At 43.3% G+C, this 22,115-nt stretch overlaps 1 protein-coding gene across 2 annotated transcripts in view; it reads right to left on the bottom strand.

The window, feature by feature from the left end:
- Positions 1-22,115, bottom strand: part of GALNT10 (polypeptide N-acetylgalactosaminyltransferase 10) — a 221,672-nt gene that overhangs the window by 101,641 nt on the left and 97,916 nt on the right. The gene's annotated exons all lie outside the window — the stretch shown is intronic.

The raw sequence follows: 22,115 nt of genomic DNA on the forward strand, positions 1-22,115 counted from the left end.
CAGGTATATGTATGCAAGAGCCCCCTGACTCTGTAGGAGAGCAGTTACAAACCAAAGCCAGCCAGCGCTGAGGGAGCAACATGGGGTCTGGCGCTCTCCATGTGCTAACTTGTTTAAGCCTCAACAGCCACAGGAAGGTGGCTACCCATCCTCAGGATTCCCAGTGGAAGACAGAGCTTCAGTCCAACTCTGGCCTCTCTCCCCACCCCTTGCACATTCCTCACCAGTGGAGGAGAAACCATTTATCCATGAGTTTGGATGAACGGACTCAGCTTCACTGGCTCGGTCCCCTCTGCTCTCCCTCCCTGGGCTCTGCTTGCACATTTTCTCCTCTGCTCTCCACCAGGCACATGGTAAGCTTGGGGTGGGAGGCCGTGCCCTGTGGGCCTTTAATATCACTGTAACACCCCCAAAGAATCAACACTGTTCCTTAGTATCATCAAATATCTAGTTGGTGCTCAAGTTTCCCTGCTCTTCTTATGTCTTTTTACAGTTACTTAAATCAGGATCAAGACCAGGCCCACATGATGCCTTTAGCTGATGTGTCTTCTAAGTCTCTTTTTTTCTTTACAATGTACTTGTTGAAGAAACTGGGTCCTTTGCCCTACTGGATTTCCTACAGTCTGCATTTTGCTGCTTGGGTTGCTGTGGTGTCTCTGAACACGTTCCTCTGTCCACTCTTCCTTGGTTCCAGTACGTTGGTGGTTAGATCTAGAGACGTGACCTACTTTGATGAGATATTCTGGCAACCTCTCCCTAGTGGTGTGAGCATCCCAAAGGAAAAACATACTGTCCAGTTATCTTTCCTTTTGTGATGTTGGTGGCCACCGATGACCAATGTCTAAATCCTTCATTTCACTGGAGGTTTTTAAAATGGTGATACTCTTATTCTATCATTCTTGATTTTCTAGCAGGGATACTACAGTGAAGAAAAATGACCACATCAACAATTTGTTTACCCCGAAGTACATGAAAGACATGATACATTCTTGATTATCAGTTTTTAGAATGACTCGACTCCCCAGCATCTTCCAAAGACAGCCAATTATCTGTTTTCATTAGGAGGTCATAAATGTTAACATAATATGTTTCAGTTCACTGCAAATATTATTCTTTATGGTTCCCAAATAAAACCATCATTAGCCCAAGAGAGTCTCCTCAAGTTGGCTCCTAGTCCTTTGGATATGACCCCAGAGTACTGATAACTTCCTTGCTTTCTGATAAAAGATTATAAAAGATGCTCCAGGCTTAACTTGTACATTTTCTGCCCTCACCTGGATCAGTCATTCTGCCAAGGAACCCTGGCTCCTGATTATCATCGATATCACCATTTGGATCCTGCAATACGGACACTAAGGGCCTTCATTAACTACTAGGTTGGTTATGGTTTCTACACCTTTACACTAGTCAGAGTCAAAAATATATCTTAGTAGATTCATCATGAGTTCATGCTAAAGTTTTATATTTAATATACAAGACTATGCAGTTTTACTTAAGCTTAATCTTATATATTGAATCTCCTTTTTAATTGAGATATAATTCACATACCATAAAACTCAACATAAAATTCACCCTTTTGAAGTGTCTAATTCAGTACTTTTTAACATACTTCACCAAGTTGTACAACCATCACCACTATCTAATTCCAGAACATTTCTATCACCCCCAAAATAAACTTCATATTCATTAGCAGTCACTAACCATTCTCCCCTCCCCTCAGGCTTAGTAACCACTAGTTTGTTTTCTGTTTCCATGGGTTTTCCTATCCTGGACATTTTATGCAAATAGAATCATATATTATGTGGTCTTTTGTGCCTGGCTTCTTTCACTGAACATGTCTTCAAGGTTCATCCATGTTTAGCATGGATTGATACTTCATTCTTTTTATGGCTGAATAACATTTCACTGCATGGATATACCATATTTCATCTATGTATTCATCAACTGATTGAAATTTGAGTTGACTGATATTTGGCTATATGAATAACACTGGCATGAACATTCATGTACAAGTTTTTGTGTAGACATGTTTTCAGGCCTCTTGGGTATATACCAAGGAGTAGAATTGCCGGGCCATAAGGTAACTCCACGTTGAACTCTTCAAGGAACTGCCAAAATGTTTTCCAAAGTGGCAAGAACATTTTACATTCCCACCAGCAACCTATGAGGGTTACAATTTCTCCACTTTTGTTATTGTCCATCTTTTTGATTATAGCCATCCTCATGGGTGTGAAGTGTTATCTTATTTTGGTTTGATTTGCATTTTCCTAATGACTAATGGTGTTGAGTATATTTTCATATACTTACTTGGCCATTTGTTTACCTTCTTTGGAGAAATGTCTACTATGAATATATTACCTTATGTGGCAAAAGGGACTTTGCAGATGTGGTTAAGGTTAAGAACCTTGAGATGACTTTGAGGACCCTGGATTACCCAAGGGGGTCCAATGTAACCACGAGTGTCCTTAAAGGTAGAGAACCTTTCTGGTTGGGTTGGAGAGATGAGAAGGATGGGGCAAAGAATGGAACTGTGAGAAGGACTCAATTCACCACTGCTGGCTTTGAAGACTGAAGGAGGGGCTCATAAGCTACGGAAGGTGAGCAGCCTTTAGAAGGTGGAAACATTCCTCAGCTGATAGCCAGCAAGATAACAGGGTTCACTCTTCATAACTAAAGTCTGTCAACAACCCAGATAAGCAAGATTCCCCCAGAACCCCCAGGAGGGAATGCATCCTGGCCACCACCTTGATTTTCACCCAAGGAGCCCTATGTTGGACTTCGGACTTGCAGAACTGTAAGAATAACTTTGTGTTGTTTAAACTCCTACGTTTATGGTAATCTGCCATGACAACTACAGAAAACTCATACACAAGAGTCATCTTTGATACCCAGTCTGTAAACATTATTTGGAAACACTTAAAATGTAGAAGATCTCACAAAAAATCCTCATGAGTCTCATGTGGCAGCAGTGGGCTGGAGTTGACAGTGGACACCCCTCTCTATGGGGCAGGTGCTCCCAGGGCCCCCTCAGCTCCTGCTACTCCCCACAACCTTACACCAGAGCTGCGTCAGTCCCTTGGATTGCCTCCAGGACCCCTGGAGACCTTTAAAGTTGATAGCCCAGAAGTAAAAGAGGGAGCTCCACAAGGTTGGTAAGAAGTTTTTTGGAGAAAATATGTGACAACTGGGGCAAGAAACGTAACAACAGAATGTCTCCTTTCCTATGCCACTGTAATCAACTGTCCAAAGGCACCTGGGTCTCTCTAACTTACTTTGAAACATCTCAAAAAGGAAAATTGATTGACGGATGGAGAGAGGGATGGCCAGATATATGATAAAGTCAGTAGAGGAATACTAACTGCAGAATCTAGATGGTGCACATGAGCGCTCAACGTGCAAGTCTTTCAGAGCTTTTCTGTAGGTTTGATAAATTTCAGAAAGAAATGTTAGGGGGAAAATGGGTCAGGGTCACAGTCCCCTTAGTTTCAGATTCTGCCTTTGCTGGAGGCACCAAGGGAAGCTGGGCGGGGGAGAGTAGGAATGAACCCCTGGTGTCTAGCAGTGAGGTCAGTTCCAGCTGTGTGGACAGGACCCCCCCCCCTAATTCTGCCGGTCCAGTTCTGCTGGACAAGTCGGTCTCTTTCCCCTTGGGACCTCGGGACTTCCTTCACATGCCATCTTGCTCCTCCATCTGGCTGGGTTGTTTTTATCCAGGCCTCACGCAGCTCCCCTCGGGCCCTTCCCCCACCTCTAATCCCTTTGGTTATGTCAGCCAGCTTTCTCTGGGAGCAGTCTCTAACTTCATTTCGTTGGCTTTCACAAATAAAGCACCTCTTCTTAAAAATCCCTTTCCCTCAACTCGGCTGGGTCCTCTGTGGCCAAGAAAAGACAGACGATATCTAGTTTGCTACAAAAGTTCCTGCCTTCCATCCAATTTCACAGGAGGCTTGTTGGATTGAAGCAGGGTTGGGGGCGGTTGGTGGTAATAAGTTGCCTGGAGTCCACGGGGTGAAACACAATAGAGCTATTACCCCGTAGAGAGTCCTGGCTCTCTCAAATCCCAGGCTGGGCCCCACAGCCTGCCAGTAGACACACAAACACCAGCATATATTAAGGGCAGTAGGTAATGCTACGATTGACTAAATTTATTTCTAATTTAATTTAATATGGAACTAAAGAATATTCAGAACTCAAATGAAAGGCTCAGCTTAGATCATAGCCTGGAACATGTACCTTTGTTAGGGGGCCTGGGGGCTACTCTTTTTCTCCCTCCTCTATCCATCCACTCATTTAGTGACTAAATAAACACCCAACGACACTTGACTTTTGCCATGGGCACTAGTCATTAGTTTGGTTCCAGCTTAGTAGAGGCTCTTTGTTTAAATAAAAAAATTGTGTGTGGGAATGCAAGCTGGTGCAGCCACTCTGGAAAACAGTGTGGAGGTTCCTCAAAAAACTAAAAATGGAACTACCCTACAACCCAGCAATTGCACTATTAGCCATCTATCCACGGGATACAGGTGTGCTGTTTCGAAGGGACACATGCACCCCCATGTTTATAGCAGCACTACCAACAATAGCCAAAGTATGGAACCAGCCCAAATGTCCATCGATGGATGAATGGATAAAGAAGATGTGGGATATATATATACAATGGAGTATTACTTGGCAATCAAAAAATCTTGTCATTTGCAACTACATGGATGGAACTGGAGGGTATGATGCTACGTGAAATTAGTCAGAGAAAGACAAATATCATATGACTTCACTCATATGAGGACTTTAAGAGACAAAACAGATGAACATAAGGGAAGGGAAACAAAAATAATATAAAAACAGGGAGGGAGACAAAACAGAAGAGACTCATAAATATGAAGAACAAACTGAGGGTTACGGAGGGGTGGTAGGAGGGGGGATGGGCTAAATGGGTTAAGGGGCATTAAGGAATCTACTCCTGAAATCATTGTTGCACCATATGCTAACTAATTTGTATGTAAGTTTAAAAAAATAAAAAATAAAACAAATTAATAAAAAATATATACGGGTAAAAAATAAAAAAGTGTGTGACATGCTGGAATGAATCTCTCCAGTATCCAGCAAGAAACTTGGTTCCACAAACCTACCCAACAGCCACCTTCCTGTTGGGAGTTCATGCAAAGAGCCCCTTCTCTCCTCTTCTTATCAGGCCTCAGATCACAGCAGCAAGAGGAGGCCTGCGGATGGTGGGGAGGAAAGAGAAGGCCACCCCGTCCCCAGTGACACCCCCGTCTTAGCAGCCCTCTTTAAGACCTGTCTGCATGTTGTGTCTTGAGGGTTCAACACTGGGTGATGGGGTGTGCCCAGTTCTTTGGTGCGTGATAAACACGAAGCATCCCTTTGCCAAGTTCCTTCAGAGAGCAGCCAGAGAATGTGGTCTTTGGGAAGGGAAACTAGGGCACTGCTCCCAGTGCGAGGAGGCTGGGCTGGGCTATGACCACACAATAACAACTCTGCCTCCCCCCAGTTCATTGTGCCTGATGGTTTACAGAGCACTGTTTCTTCTCTCTCCTCTAATCTATATGCTAGATATATAGCATATCTGGGGGTACCAACCCCAGGAAGGGTGAGGAACCAGAGTGCTGATCCCATTTTCCACATAAGGAAAACAGGGCCCAGACTGGTAAGTGACTTGGATCCAGGACTCATATCTAGATAGCATTTATTTATTTACTTAATTTTTTAAATGTTTATTTATTTTTGAGAGAGAGAGAGAGAGAGAGAGAGAGAGAGAGAGAGACAAAGCACAAGCAGGGGAGGGGCAGAGAGAGAGGGAGACACAGAATCCGAAGCAGGCTCCAGGCTCTGAGCTGTCAGCACAGAGACCAACGTGGGCTCGAACTCACAAACTGTGAGATCGAGACCTGAGCCGATGTAGACGCTTAACTGACTGAGCCACCCAGACGCCCCTAGATAGTATGTATATAAAATAATGCTTCTTTTAGCTGTTGTGACAGGTGTCACGTGATTTCTCATTGTGGTTTTAATTTGTGTTTCCCCGATGATTACTGAATGGCTAAAAGAAAACATAAGAAATAAGGGCTGGTGAGGATGTGGAGAAAAAGGAACACTTGTGCACTGCTGGTAGGAATGCAAACTGATGCAGCCACTTGGAAAATAGTATGGAGGTTCCTCAAAAAATTAAAAATAGAAATACCATATGATCCAGTAATTCCACTACTATTTCCTCAAAGAAAACAAAATCTAATTCAAAGAGATACATGCACCCCTATGTTTACTGCAGCATTATTTACAATAGCCAAACATGGAAGCAGTCCAAGTGCCCATGGATAGACAATGGAATATTACTCAGCCATAACAAAGAATTAAATCTTGCCATTTGCAATGACAGGGATGGAGCTAGAGGGTATGATGCTAAGTGAAAGCACTCAAGAAAGACAGATACCATACGACGTCACTCAGTGTGGAATTTAAGAAGCAAAACAAATGAACAAAGATAAAAAGAGACAAACAAAAGAATAGATTCTTTAACTACAGAGAACAGATCGGTGGTTACCAGGGAGGAGGTGGGTGGGGGATGGGTGAAATAGGTAAAGGGGATTAAGAGTACACTTATGAGCACTGGGTTATGTAGAGAATTGTTAAAATCATTATATTGTACACCTGAAACTAATGTAACGTTGTATGTTAATTGTACTTGAATAAAAACATACCACAATGTTTTTCTTGATGACAAAAGTGATAAGGATAAAAGTCTAAAAAACACAGAAAGGCTAACAACCAACTGGTAACCACAGGAACACCCTAACACCTGGGGCTGACCTCTGCTAAACATTTAGGGAATGTCTTCCTTTGCGCTCTTCTCTGAACGTGTATTTGTTCCTATGACACGGCACATGGCAAACCCATTTGATAGCGTCCAAGTCTCTGTGGGCTCCCAGTGCAGCGTGGCCTCTGAGGTTCTTGGAAGAGCCCCTCTAGGGGCAGAAAAGAGCAGAGTAGTGCCCTTGTAGGGGGTCAAAGCAGTGACATCGTGGAACTTCCAGCACATCAATCTTGATGCCCCTTGCCTCAATATTTCTGGCCCCCAATGGCACCATAAAAGGGGCACTGTGGAGTTTCAGACCTTTAACCAAATCGAGTGAAAAACAGTCCATCCCTTGCACAGGCACGTCCATCACCACTTGGTTCACAATCCGATGAGGTCCCAACCCAACAGGGCAAAGTTTAGTTACACGTGCACAGCAGAAGGACAAAGGGGCATGGCCTGGGGTGCTCCCTGACCCACTCTGAAACGTGAAAAGAAGAGAAACAAAGTGACAGTCCATCTAGAGGGAAAGATTAAATAAACGGTGAATACTTCAAACTATGGAATACTGATAAGCAGTTAAAAATAAAGTGGAAGATGATAATGATGATAACAGAAAATATCTATTAAGGATTTCCATTATGCCAGGCAATGTTCTAAGCACTTTATGTGCAGAAATTAATTTTATTTAATTGTCACAATGCTCTTTCAAGGTAGAGACTATCATTACTCCCTTATAAAGAGGAGGAAACCAGACACAGAGAAACCAAGTAACTTGCCTAAGGTCAAACAGCCAGTAAGGGCTAGAGCCTGATTTAAACCCATCTGCCCTTTACACATATTAGTAGTTTTACACAGATAATGTAGCAATGATATTAATTATACAAGCCAAAAGAAGAATGAAGACATAAAAGACAAAAATTGAGGGAGTAGGAGTCTGATGCCCTGGCTTCTAATGTCTGCTCTGCATGCAACAATCCAAGCCCCCTCTTCTTGCTGGACCTCAGGTCCCCCTCATGCCAATAGGAAACTGCATAGATGCAGTGGGCAAGACCTAGGTGCCTGCTCTGTATTCTTTCTCCTTCTTTGGTAGTAGCATCCTGATTTTCCTTGAGGAATCTTCCACCTCTCAACTCTACAGGGTTCAGGGGGAGGTCCTTGCCTTGCCTTGAGGCTGGGCGAGGGAGTCTGGCTTAGCCAATCAGAACACTGCATCTTCCCAACCACAGTGACAGTTCAGGAACAGGGCACCTATAAATCAGAGTAGATCTTTGCTGAGATAACCAGGAGAGAGAGAGAGGCTCTTTTTTGCTGAAACTGAACACGGGAGGATATAAATCTGGTCTGCCTGGGGCCGCCATGTGTGTTCCCTGTCTTAAACTGAATTCAACAGAATGGAAAACAGCCAAGAGTTGGAGAGAGGTTCCTACTGGCATCATTTAGGGATTCGGATCCAGCTAGAGATGAAGCCAAGCTCCGCTCCTGGTCTTTCTAGTTACGTGAGTCAATACATTTTCTTAAGTCTGAGTTGGGTCTCTGTCACTCGTCACTAAAAGAATCCTTGCTGTTTTAACTCTAGGCCCTTTCGGTCAAATGAATCTGTTTTGGACTTAACGATGGTTTGTGACGGACAGAGGCATAAATGGTTCCCCAGGAGTTACCTCTGATCTGTAGGGGGCAGCTTCTGTCTCCCGCTGCAGAATTCATCACTGCTCATCACTGACTGGGAGAAAGGGCCTGGGCTGAGGGCTGTGGAGAGGGTGGGAGGCATTGGGACCACCGGGAGATAGCTGAGCCCATCTGTGACTGGGCAACCCCCAATTTAATACTCCCTAAAGGATTCTGAACTCTTGGGGCACAAAGACAAATCTAATATACTGGCTCTCAAGATGCACCCTCAGGGTTTAATGCTGGAGCACTAGAATATAAAAGAAAATAAGTCAAAATCAAAGAGAAGCATTTCAAAAATCTTCTCTCCAAGTCAACTTTGAATAGACCAATCCAATCATTTTGAAGGGAATTATGAAAGACATTTAATTCCCTCGCACAGGACACCATCCACAGACCAAACTGAAATACAAGTCAGTTGAATAAACCTGATGTTGTACATGCCTAAGGGAGAAAAAGTGGTCTAGATCTGGGTTCAAGTCCTGACTCTGCCACTATACAGCTGGCAGAGGGTAGTTTTCTATCCTCACTCAGCCTCAGTTTCTTATCTATCACATGGGGATGGTAATACCATGAGACTGTTATAACTAGGCTAGACTGCACATTAAAAACAGCCACATGGAGGAAGTAGTTACCTCTGTCCTTGGAGGTGGGTAAATGTGGAAGAAAAGTCACAGCAAAGAGAATGCTCCTGATTTCAATTCTCTTGGAATCAGGGATGGATATTCCAGAGAAAGACATAGGGCTTTAGTAAGGCTTAATTAAATTAGAGTTTTGCTCTTGTAGACATGAGTCCTATTCTTGGTACCCCACACTGTAGCCAACTCATGGCTCAAAACATTCTCATTTGCTCACTCCCTCAACCATGCATGCATTCAAGAAATGTTTACTGAGCCCCTGCTATGTGACAGACACTCTGCTAAGCCCTGGGGATTACCCTAGTGAGGAACAAGTGATTGTCCCTAAGGGGATAGTGTTGAATGGGAGGCAAATAAATAAGCAGTAATAAATTATGATAATTTTTCCTACCTCCCTGCATGTGGCTGTGAGGTGAGAGCAGAACGAAAACAGCCAAGAAAGACAAAGCATGAGGGCATTAGGAGTGGTGTACCCTCACCTCCAGCTCTGCACCTTGCCAACAGAGAGCAGGTGATTAATGGTTGCTGGGTTGAACTGGAGTTGGAAGGGCCTACTCCAACCCTTCTGTTTTCCAAGTAAGGAGGTGAGGCTTACAGAGGTTGCATGGAGATCCCAGACCACAAGGCCAGTGGATGTTGGAATGGGATCTGGCGCTGGCTCTTTAGTTAAAACACAAAAAAGAAAGCCTTTGGAAGCTCTGGATGTAAAGAATAAATCTGAATCATACACAGTTTCAAGGAGCTGATGTCTGCCGTCATGTTCCAAGTGCTGCCTGTGGGCTTGGCGGGTCTGTGGGCAGCTGGACCACACAGCCTAGAGATGTGGGTCTCTGAGGGTTATGATGAACTTCAGCATATAAACTACCACTGGTAGGAATGTGGATGCTTTCAATAAGCTTGCTGATATCTGTTCAACGTTTGTTCACATTTATCAGAAGTAGTTTGTATGGATGTGGAGCCAAAAAGACAAACTATTAGTTGCATAACCTTGGGCAAGTTACCAGACCTCTGTAAGCCTCAGTTTCCTCCTTTTTAAAAACGGACTTACTGGTATGAGCTGAGAAGTGAACAGGATAGGAACATCTTGGTGCTCTGTAAACACTCTTGGTCTGAAAAGAAACATCTGTGCTGATGGTCAATCATGGTGCCTGCCTTGGCCATGCCTGAGGAAGGCTAAGAAAGGAGTCCTGAGTGGGTCCCATGACCACACCTTCCCTGGACATCATGGTGCCTGGGGCAGGAGCAGAGCCCTGGCCCAAGGGCAGTCAACCCATCAACTTGCCAGTGGTCAACAGCCTAGCAAGAAATGTGCCTAAATGGGGGGCACCAGGCCAAATTCTCTTTCTCTTTCTTGGAGATACACCTTGATGTATGGAAAGGGAGTCTAAGAGTTAATGAAGAAAGCTGACACAGAACTATACAGAGAAGAGCTAAAGCCTTGTAATGATGGGATCCAGAAATGTCTATGGGTGAGGGTGTCATAAGACAATCTAGTGTTTGGATGTGGAAAGACCTTCCCATTTCAGACACTGGGAGCCCTGGCTATGCCATGGTTCCACCTCCCCCTCCTGGAGAGCCTTGCTGGCTTTTCCCACATTCCAACTGGCTACATTCCCCTTTTCCTTTAATGCCTCTGCCTCCTTGCAGGGGATTGGCCCATTGGCTAAAGTAACTTTGCGGCCAAGGAGTCCATCCTATTCCTAAGTCCATTCTTGGGAAAGAAAAACAAAAACAAGCATCCAAAAGTTGTACTTGAGCTGAGTGAAGTGTTCTTATTTCCTCTTTATTATTTTGAAAAGAATGGGTTCTTAAGGAATTAAGATTTCTAAACTCTAGAAATAACACTAATATGGAAATCTGGACTTCCAGGTCACGGACAGGTGAGGCTGTTGGGGCACACCGTATTGTTTCATATGATCAGCGATGCTCTATCGACACCATGCTGACTGAGCCACCATGGCATCATAAGCAGTCACCTGAAGCTCATGGTGTTCCACCACCACTGTGCTCTCTACACTATAGCAAATTGTTCTTCAGTAAATAGAAGGGTGAGTGGTGGTGGTGGTGGTGGTGGTGTGTGTGTGTGCGCGTGTGTGTGTGTGTGTGTGTTTTAAGGGAATGATCATTTGAAAAAGTCCTTGTGGAGTGACTCTGTTGTTTGAAAGCTCCCAGTGTTTGTACTCTTAGATAAACAACCTTCTTTCTAGAAATGGGTGCACCATTTTAGCACTTTCTCATGGGAACTGAATCAACACGCCCTCCTCCGCCAAACAGATGATAATTTCAAGCTTTCCACTGACCAGATGGGCCTTGGGGAGTTGGGTTTGTGTGTCCTGGGGGTGGGAGAAGCCAGGATCTCTTTGGGTTGAGGAAGAAGGCCCACTACTGTTTCCAGGCCACATGCGTAGCTTCCACGTGGAAAGCCAATGAGAATCACTGAATTAGGAAGGCTGGAAGGGCGCGAAGGTCACCTTGTTTGCATTCCTTATTTTACAGATGAGGAAACGGAGGCCCAGAATGGGGAGATACCTTCCTAGAGGCACAGAGTGAGATGACATACCCATATCTCAAAGAGCGGGCCTTGAGAAAGAGTACTGCCCCAAGTGGCAACTGCAGGTGTGGGGAGGGAAGTGGGGTGGGCTAGAGATCTGGATCCAAGTCCCACATTTAGCACTGGGTCACCTTGGGCAAGTCACAGCCTCCCTAAGTCTCAGTTTCCACTTGGGTGAAATGGGGATATGATTCCGTCCTCCTGATGCTGTCACAAGGAAGGAAAGAGATACCTTAGGTGAATACAGCATCTGACTCATAAATGTGAGTTTCCATCATCAAGAGGCCACAGTGTAGGTCATTTTCCAGCAAATGGTTTCAGTATTCTGCTGTCCTTCCCTCTCTGTTTTGCATAAAGGATAGTCCCTTATAATAAAACATTCTCAGCAAGACTATGTCCAATGGGCTCTGGAGCTACCAAGAAGTTAAGAAGAAGTTATAAATAGCTCCAGGCTCTGGAACAAAAGGAAGAAACTGGGTTTTAGTGGGCAGAGTGTGAAAAGCTCCTGCCCCCCTATCCTCCCTCCAGATGCAGATCTGGGGCCTCTATGACACATCCCTTCAGCAAACCTTCTCTCCTCAGCTGGGGCTTGGCTCCCAGCCCTTCTGTACATACACCTCTCTGGGGGATGGGTCAGGTGCTGGCTTTCTCTTCAACAGCCTGGCTGGAATCAGAGGAGCCAGAAGATTAGTGTGACAACATGTGCCAAGGCTGACATCTTGACGAAGGTCCCTTTCCATTCAGGGAAGGCTTTGCTAAACCCAGAAGCACCTACCGGCTCTTCCGTCTTCTCAGTGGACAGCGCAGAGGATCACAAAGGCTTGTTATGATTAATTATGCGCCATCCGTTCGTCACCACTGTTCCACCCCCTAACCCACACCAGACTTCAGATACAAGCAGTACTTAAGGGATCTTGGTTTGTGCTCTCTTTTCCTTCCCTTCTGAACTCACATTTTGGAAAGCCCTTCGTTCAGACCGTATCTAGTTTTAACACAGTTGTAAAAACAATGCAAAAAATTTTTTTAAAGCACACAGCGAAATCCAACAGTTTCTTCACATGGCTGTCCCACATGATAAAAGGTGGTCCTCCCACAGATGTAACACGCAAGGTATTCCATGTGCTCAAGCTTTAAACACAGGCTGACAGCAGGAAGGAGGAACTCTGGCTAATCAACATGGCATGTCAAGGTGCCCGGAACGATCGGCATGAAATAACCACCAGAAGGACCACACTTCAGATCTCAGTTAAATGCCAATCGCCAGGCAAACATCGTTAAGAGGAAATGGGCTTTAATTATCAAGATTCTTGATTCATGAAAGAGGAAAAAACAAAAAACAAAATTGTAAAGACATGTGTTCAAGGAGGTTGCTGCCACTCTGTGTCCAGGAACAGAGAACTGAAAACCATTGGTATGCCCATCGACAGAACAAGGGCTGAGTAGGTTAAGTTCTTGTGGAATATTACACAGCTGTTAGAAATGTCTTGGAAATCTTAAATATGGAGAACAAACAGAAGGTTACTGAGGGGGTTGTAGGAGGGGGGATGGGCTAAATGGGTAAGGGGCATTAAGGAATCTACTCCCCAAATCATTGTCGCACTATATACTAACTAGATTGGATGTAAATTTAAAAAATAAAATAAAAAAAAAAGAAATGTCTTGGAAACATGACTGCAATATAATAAGTAAAAAATGCTGCTACTTGTAGAGGGGTGCCTGGGTGGCTCAATGGGTTAAGCATCTGACTCTTGACTACAGCTCGGGTCATGATCTCATGGTTTGTGAGTTCGAGCCCCACATCTGGCTCTGGGCTGACAGTGCAGAGCCTGCTTGGGATGCTCTCTCCCTCTCTCTCTGTCCCTTTCCCGCTCATTCTCTCTCTACCTCACTCTCTCTCTCTAAAAATAAATAAATAAACTTATTTTAAAAAGCTACTTGTAGAATAAAATATGTATAGTACCACCAGATTTTTGTAAAAACAAAACAAAACCAAAAACAAACCCCTTCATATGTCTATATATGTTCCATAAACAAAGAAAAAAAAAAAAAAAACTACAAGAGGGCTAAACTGTTAGCTTTCACTACCTGGGCAGATTTAGGATTGGAGGTGGGTGATTGGGGGGGGACAATTGATTTATTCCCCCCCACCCCCGAGGTTTACAGTCAGGGGTGAACGATGTCCTTATCTATGCAACACGGCTCCCCAACAACCTGCTCCACTTGTCTCACCACCACACTGCCCCGGATGCCACCTTAATGAACGGAGAGAACAGATAATCACCCTTATCTTACAGTCATCTTTCTCCTTTTCCTTAAACCCTTTCAAGGCCAACACCACTTCGAAATCAAACTCATCTCTGTAACCACTTTTATTGAGTGTTATTTGTCTGCTCCGGACAAACATGTATTACCTTCAGCACGGTGAGTGAAATGCAACCTGAGTAGTCTTCTGCTTGTGTCTATTTATATTTATCTAGCCAATCCTGCTCGCTATGCCTGGCCCAAGAACCTTGATGCACAAAGGATTCGAATTTAAAACCTGTCTCCCTCCTTCTCTGTGAGGAATAGGTCTCAGTCTGCTGTGTGTGAAGCAGCAGAAAGAGCATGTGCTTGGATCCAGGTTTGAGTCTTCTCTGCTTTCTACTGGCTGAGCTCAGCTGAGGTTCAGTTTGTGCGTCTGGAAAATGGAGCTAGTGATCCCCGTTAGATACAAACAATTTCAGAGAGGCTGGAGTTACAAAGAGTTGTAACAGTGTTTTTGTAAACGAGAAGACAATGTTGAAACCTAAAGGAAAAAAAATATGATCACACAAAACCTCAAAGTGGGAAGAAGTAAATCGAGGCAGGCTGGTAAAGTGCTCAGCCCCATGCTTGGCACACAAGCACTTGATAAATGGGAGACACTGTTATTACTCATGGAGAACACAGCATCCATTTCTAGAAGACTTAGAAAATGCATTTGTCTGCAGAAATGATAAAAGAACACAAACCACACATCAGCTCATGGGGATGTCAAGTGGTTTTTGCCTAGCATAAATTGTAGGGGATATATATGCCCGTTTTGACACACAGCCATTTTTGCTTACAAGCCATTTATCTCCGTAATTTCAACCCAAGGGCTGAATTCACTGAAATCCGCTTTTAAAATTACAGAAAAGAAGTCAATTGGAGAGATTTTGTTGGCTGCCATTTTATTGTAAGGCTCATGAGGACCTTTAAATTCCGATATTAGGTCCGATGGGTCAATCACTGTTGTCTGTTCAGAAGAGAGTCGTTTAATTTCAGAGGAGAACTGATTTGAGCCTCCTGAAAAATCAGTGATGCTCCCAAGGAAATCTGGACTTTTTCCTTTCCCAGCTCACAAATCACTCAGGCGACAGGCCTTCTCTCCGCCCTCCTGCCCCTACCTACACAACCGCCCTGCTAACAGCTGCCAAACTAGGGAGGCTTCATCCCTCCCGGCCTGAGCATCTCGGGGGTGCTCATCTTATACTGAAGTACTCCATTATACAAGTGCCAAGCAAGCTCACTCCAGCACACGAATCATGATAAAAAGGGTAAAAACTGCTAATACTTACTAAATATGTCTTCCAAGCCTGTCACTGTTCTACAGAGGGTCTGACAAACCTCTCCGCACCGTGGCGGGTGGGAGAGGGGTGGGTGCGGACTCCAGCCAGTCATTCCCATTGCCGACGGTGGGTGGGGGTGGGCACGGCTCCTGCCGTGACCCGAACGTGCGCACAAACTCCGTCATCCCACACACCACACCGCAGACCACAGCCGATCTTGGATCATTTTTAGATTTACTATCCATTACGCCTCAAACACTTCTTGCTATTCAAGGAAAGCAAGTTAATTAAAACCACAATAGAAACACAGCAACTCAAAAAGGATCCCATCACCATTCCCATTTTTCACAACATAAATGGCACCGTTTATTAAACTGCCTACTTGACCTCGTCACTTGGATGTTCAAGAATGTCTTAAACTTGGCTGAAATAGAAATCTTGATTTTCCCCAAATCTGCTCTTCTCCAAGCCTTTGTTCCTGTAAATGGCAACTCCATCTTCTTCACAGTTGCTCTGGCCAAAAACCTCGCATTGTCTCAGTCTCTTCTCTCTCTCGCTCTTTTTTTTTTTTTTTCCATATCCATATTGTCTATAAGTAAATCCCATCATCTCCACCTTCAAAATATTTCTAGAACGTGGCCACTGCTTCTCTGCTCCTTCTCTGCCACGGTGGTCTGAGTCATTGTCCCTCTTCTCTGCCCGCCTGGCTGTAATAAACTCCTAACTGGCTTCCCTGCTCCACTCTTGGCCGCCTACAGTCTATTCTTAACATAGCAACTGAAGTGATCCTTTGAAAATGAAAATCAGACTATGTCGCTCAGTGCTCAAAACTCTCCAGAGTTTCCCGTTTTACTCCCTTTGGTCAAAGCCAAAGTCCCACCGTGGCCCTGACATCTCTCCAGGCTTGCTTCTCATCACTTTCCTCCTGGCTCACTGGGCTCCATAAGGCAAGCATGATGGCCCTGGGGCCTTTGCACTTATTGTTTCTTCTGCCTGCAGGCCTCTTCCCCCAGTTAACTGCCCTGCTAGATAGACCTCACACTTCATATCTCTGTTCATATGTCATCTCATTAGAGAGGCCTCCCACCAGCAGGGAAATAAAAATCCATTCCATTCCTATTACTTTCTCTACCCCTCACTCTGTTTATGTTTCTTATATCATTTATCACCATCTGAAAAAATAATGCATTTATTTATGACCTCCTCCACCCAGTAGAATGTAAACACCAGGAAAAAAGGAAATTTTGGCTATTTTGTTCATTGCTGTTTCCCCAGGGACTAGCCTATACAATAAGCACACATGGTAGGCACATGATAAATATTTGCTGAATGAATGAATGAATGAATGAATGAATGACTCACAGAGACAGTTAACAGTGACTAACAGGCTTGAGATTTCCTTAAGGCAGGGACTGACACTTGATTGTTTTCGTATAAATGAGTAGGGGCTAGCTGTATTTTAGGTGGGCTATAGACTCGGAGTGGAGGAGTGGGAAAGAAGCCCAGTGACTTTAGATTAGGTTCCTGATTTAATTAGCTCTGGGTACATCCATGACATGGCCGTGCAGGGGGCAGGTTACATCCCTGGCCTTTCTTGCTCAGGTTTACATCACCATTTGAGAAGATTCTCGGAGTACCAATAAAGATCAGGCTTTCCTGGTTCTCAAACCCTCAGCATCAGCAAGGCCACACTATCAAGGGGGGGAGGTGGTTGTCCTTGAATAGGACCTCAGCATTGCCAGCTCTCCTGGGCCCATGGGGCCATTTCCCCCTCAGGGCTTTTCCTCTTCCTGATTCCCTACCTCTTTTTCTGGGCGTTTTGGATACTGCAGTGGTTAGCAAACCACGACAACAAATCCATTTCCAACTAAACTCTAGTTAGAACTCAGGGTGTACCTGTGTGACTTTTGCCCCAGATCCCTTTCCCTCCCCCATTTTGATTCTTCTATTTGCTGATCTGAAAAAAAGGTGAGTAATGACAATGATAACAATAACAGCACCTGTCCAATCTGTTCATGAGGGACGCTGGTCGATAATGTAATTTTCTCGCAATATCTTCGCCTTGTTTTAGTATCAGGGTAATGCTGAGTTCACAATGAGTTGGAAAGTACTCCACTCTCTTTAATTTTTTGGAAGAGTTGGTGTAGAAGAGTTGTTTGTATTATTTCTTAAATTCTACTTCGTGGAATTCACCAATGAACCCATCTGGGCTTAAAGTTTTCTTTGTAGGGAGGTTCTTAACTATAATATCAATTTCTTTAATATATATAGGACTATTTTGGTTAATTATTTCCTTTTTGAGTGAACTTCCAAGGAATTTATCATTTCAACTAAGTTGCTGAATTTACAGGCATAAAGTTGTTCAGGATATTCCTTTACTATTCTCCTAATCATTATAGAATCTATAGTTACATCACCTCATTCCTGATATTAGTAATTTGCGTCTTCTCTTTCTCATCAGTCTGGTTAGAAGTTAATCCATTTAATTGACCATCTCAAAGTGTCAGCTTTTGGTTTCATTGATTTTTTTCCTATTGTTTTTCTCTTTTCTACTTCATTGATCTCTGCTTTGATCTTTTTAAAATTTCCTTTCTTCTGTTTATTTTGGATTAACTTGTTCTTATTTTTCTGGTTTCTTAAAGTAGAAGCTGGTGTTGTCAATTTGACACCATTTTTCTTTTCTAATATAAGCATTTAATGCTACAAATTTCCCTGTAAGTACTGCTTTAGTGACATCCCACAAATTCTGATATGTTGTTTTCATTACCATTCAGTTCAAAACATTTTTTTTTAATGTTTATTTATTTTTGAGAAAGAGAGCATGAGTGGAGGAGGGGCAGAGAAAGAGGGAGACAGAATACAAAGCAGGCTCCAGGCTCTGAGCTATCAGCACAGAGCCCGACACGGGGCTCCAACTCACGAACCGTGAGATCACGACCTGAATTCAAAGTCGGATGCCCAACGGACTGAGCCACCTAGATGCCCCAGTTCAAAACGTTTTCTAATTTTCCTTTTGATTTCTTCTTTGACCCATCTGTTATTCATAAGTGAGTTATAGTTTCCAAACATTTGGAAATGTTAAGAGACTGTTCTGTTATTGGTTTCTAAATTTAATTCCACTGTGGTCAGAAAACATACTTTGTATCACTTGAATCCTTTTAAATTTATGGAGACTTGTTTTCCAACCCAGAATATGATCAATCTTGGTAAATGCTCTGCATGTACTTGAAAAGCATGTACACTCTGCTGTTATCGGGTAGAATGTTCTATAAATGTTAACTGGGTCATGGGGTTGATGACGCTGTTAAAGTCTACTATATCCTTGCTGGTTCTACTTGTTCTACCAATTTTTGAGAGAAAAGTGTTAAATCTCATAGTTGTGGCTATGTCTATCTCTCTTTGCAGTTCCATGAGTTTTTGCTTCATGTATTTTGAAGCTCTCTTACGAGGTACATAAATATTTAGGGTTGCTATATTCTCTCTCACTCCTTTTTTTTAAATGTTTATTTATTTTTGAGAGAGAGAGAGAGAGAGTGAGTGTGAGCACGCATGAGAGCAAGTGGGGGAGGGGTAGAGAAAAGGGAGACAGAATCTGAAGCAGGCTCCAGGCTCTTGAGCTGTCAGCACAGAGCTGACGTGGGGCTCGAGCCCAGGAACTGAGAGATCATGACCTGAGCCAAAGTCAGACACTTCACCGACTGAGACACCCCAGTGCCCGGTTGGTATGTTCTCTTAATGAAGGATCCGTTTATTAAATTATTAAACTACCTTCTTTATCCCTGATATTGTTTTGAATTCTACTTAAACTGACATTAAATCAGCCACCAAAGCTTCCTTTTGATTAGTGTTAGCATGGTAGATTTCCCCTATCTTTTTACTGTCATTTGTACCTTTATATTTAAAGTGTGTTTCTTGCAAGCAGTATGGAGTAGAATCTTGTTGTTTTTTTATCTAATTGGGTAAAAGGCAGAGAGTTCTGCCTTATAACTGAAACAATTAGTGCATTTACATTTAATGTGATTATTGATATGGTTAGGTTAAAGCCCATCATCTTGGTATTTGCTTTCTATTTGTCCTTTCTGACCTCAGTTCCCTTTTCTCTCTTTTTCTGCCTTCTTTTGGGTTAACTGAATATTTTCCATTATTCAATTTTACCTCCCTTGTTGGCTTATTTGCTGTAACTCGTTGCTTTGCTTTTTAGTGCTTGCTTCACGATTTATAGGATACATTTTAACAGTATACTTTCAAATGATACTATGTCACATCACAAGTAGCATGAAAATCTTATAGTAGTATATTAGCATCTCTCCTCTCTGACCTCTACGCTGGCATACATGTATAACTTTACATAGGTTTAAAACCCAACAATATGTTACTATTATTTTTGGTTACTCTGTCAGATATCTTGTAAAAAGATTTAAACAATAAGAAATAGTGTATATCTACCCACATAGTTACTATTCCCAGTGATCTTCATTCTTTGTAAATGAAGATCCCTATTTCCACCTGTTACCGTATTTTTTTTCCCCTAAAGGACTTCTTTTAACATTCTTTATAGTACATAACTGCTGTGATAAATTCTTTCAGTGTCTGACAAGTCACTATTTTGCCTTTATTTTTGAAAGATACTTTCACTGGGTGTAGAATTCTAGGTTGGTAGAGTTTTTGCTTTTCATACCTTAAAGATGTTGTTACACCATGCTCTTGCCTCTATCGTTTCCACTGAGAATTCTGTCATTTTTGTCTTATTTTATTTCTCTGTCTAGTCTAAAACTTTGTCTTCATCACTGGTTTGTAGCAATTTGATGATGATATACAGTGGTGTCATTTTACTCCTGTTTCTTAAGATTGGGTTTCATTGTGCTTCTTAGATTTGTGGTTTTATAGCTGTCACTCAACTTGGAAAACTTTTGGCCATTATTTTTCTCTTCCCTTTCATAAGACTCCAATTACATGGACATTTGATTGCTTAACGTTGTCCCACAGTTCATCAATGCCCTTTTTATTTTGAAAAATTGTTCCTCTGTATTTTGAGTAGTTTATTTTCCTACTCTTCAGCTTCACCCCTCCCCCCCGCCCCCCCCCCCCCCGCAATATCTAGTCTGCCATTCATCCCATACACTATTTTTCATTGCAGACTTTGTTGGTTTCATTTCTAGAAGCTCAGTTTGGGTCTTTTTAAATTGTCCATGTGTCTATTTAATTTTTGAAACATATGGAATATAGTAATAATAAATGTTTTAGTGTCCTCTGCTAATTCTAAAATCTGTGTTAATTCTGGGCTTTTTTTTTTTAAGTTTATTTATTTTATTTTGAAAGAGACAGAGGCAGCGCACTTGGGAGAGGGGCAGAGAGAGAGAGAGAATCCCAAGCAGGCTCCACACCATCAGCACGGAGGCCGACATGGGGTTCAAACCCACAAACTGAGATCATGACCTGAGCCAAAACCAAGAGTTGGACGCTTAACTGACCGAGCCACCCAGATGCCCCTGGGTTGGTTTTGATTAGTATTAATATTCCTCATTAAGGGCCTGTGAACTCTGGCCTCTTTGGTCTCCTTGGACTTCTTCTCCTCAACTCAGGAAGTCCTCTGGGCTCCACTTGGGTTCCCCTCCCCATACCATGGCCTGGAAACTCTCTTGAGACAAAAGTTGGGGTACCTGTAGGACTCACCTCATTTGTTTGCCACCTCTTAAGATTTACGGCCTGTCACTGACTGATGTCCAATGTCTTACAAACCATTGCTTCACACGGTTTGCCTTTAGTTGCTGTTATTTCAGGCAGGAGAGGGTCCTGTTACTCTGTCTTGGCCCCTAAATAGCATTTTTTGTGTGTCTGTGTGTACATTCATATTTGGGGCCCTATTATTATCATTACAACTAGTGCTATAAATGTGGCTGATTTAAACTTGTGTTGGCAACCGGTCTTTCTTTCCAGAGTATATATTTAATAAATGTGTGTCAAAATGTATAGACTGTAATTGGCTCCCTTGTTGCTTTTGTAACCTGTTGGAGATGTAAAGGCGATCAATAGAACACTGGCCTATTATAATAATATAAACTTCTAAGTTCTTTTGAGGAAATTCAGCCCATACCATAAATCAACCAAGTTAATTTCACAAAAAGGAATCTGGTAGATTTGGGCCTTTTATTGCAACAAAGATTCCATTCAGGTTCATTCATTACTGAAAGCTAAACCAAGGGACTGGGTAAAGCAGGTCAGGAGTGTAGATGGTTTTCACTCCTACCATGAATGTTCTCTGACGGCTTTCAGATGGATGGTCTTCGTACGGGAGAAAATGGCCATTTTTTCAGAGGAGAAGTTTGCACAGGAAGCTTTGGACCCCAGCCACTTCAGCAGTCGGGGCTGTTGCCATCAGCTCTGTGTCCTGGAGGGGCCTCCATGGACGGTCGCCATGCGGCCCAACCCGCCTCCTGGGGAGCAGGGGAAGCGGGCCAGCGCACCAGCCATCCTCTGTTCCTGCTCCCTCGGCAGGGGGTACAGAGGGCAGGCCCGCTGAGCCAGTTGGCCACCTCCCATTTACAAGCCCCAGCAAGTCGGGTCAGACTGCCCTCTTTCCCTTCTCTGGGTCTCCATGGTCCTTGGTGCAGCTTCTTGTGGAAGCAAATGCAGCTGGCACAAACAGTCCCTCAATCCTGTTCTTGATGTGATGTTGCCAAAATTCAGTTGGAAGAAGTAAAAGGCAAACATTACCTCAGCTCCTGATGGAGTTGTTTCAGCTCAAAGAAACCAGAGGGAGGGAGTGTCTCCACTGCTCTAATCTCACACATTTCTGAGGTCTGCAGGAAAGATCCACCCCCCGTCCTCTCCCCTCCCCAGCCCAGGAAGAAAAGGAATAGCTCTTCAAGACATCTGTCAACTCA

This window comes from Panthera tigris, chromosome A1, assembly GCF_018350195.1.
Source record: "Panthera tigris isolate Pti1 chromosome A1, P.tigris_Pti1_mat1.1, whole genome shotgun sequence".
Taxonomy (NCBI): domain Eukaryota; kingdom Metazoa; phylum Chordata; class Mammalia; order Carnivora; family Felidae; genus Panthera; species Panthera tigris.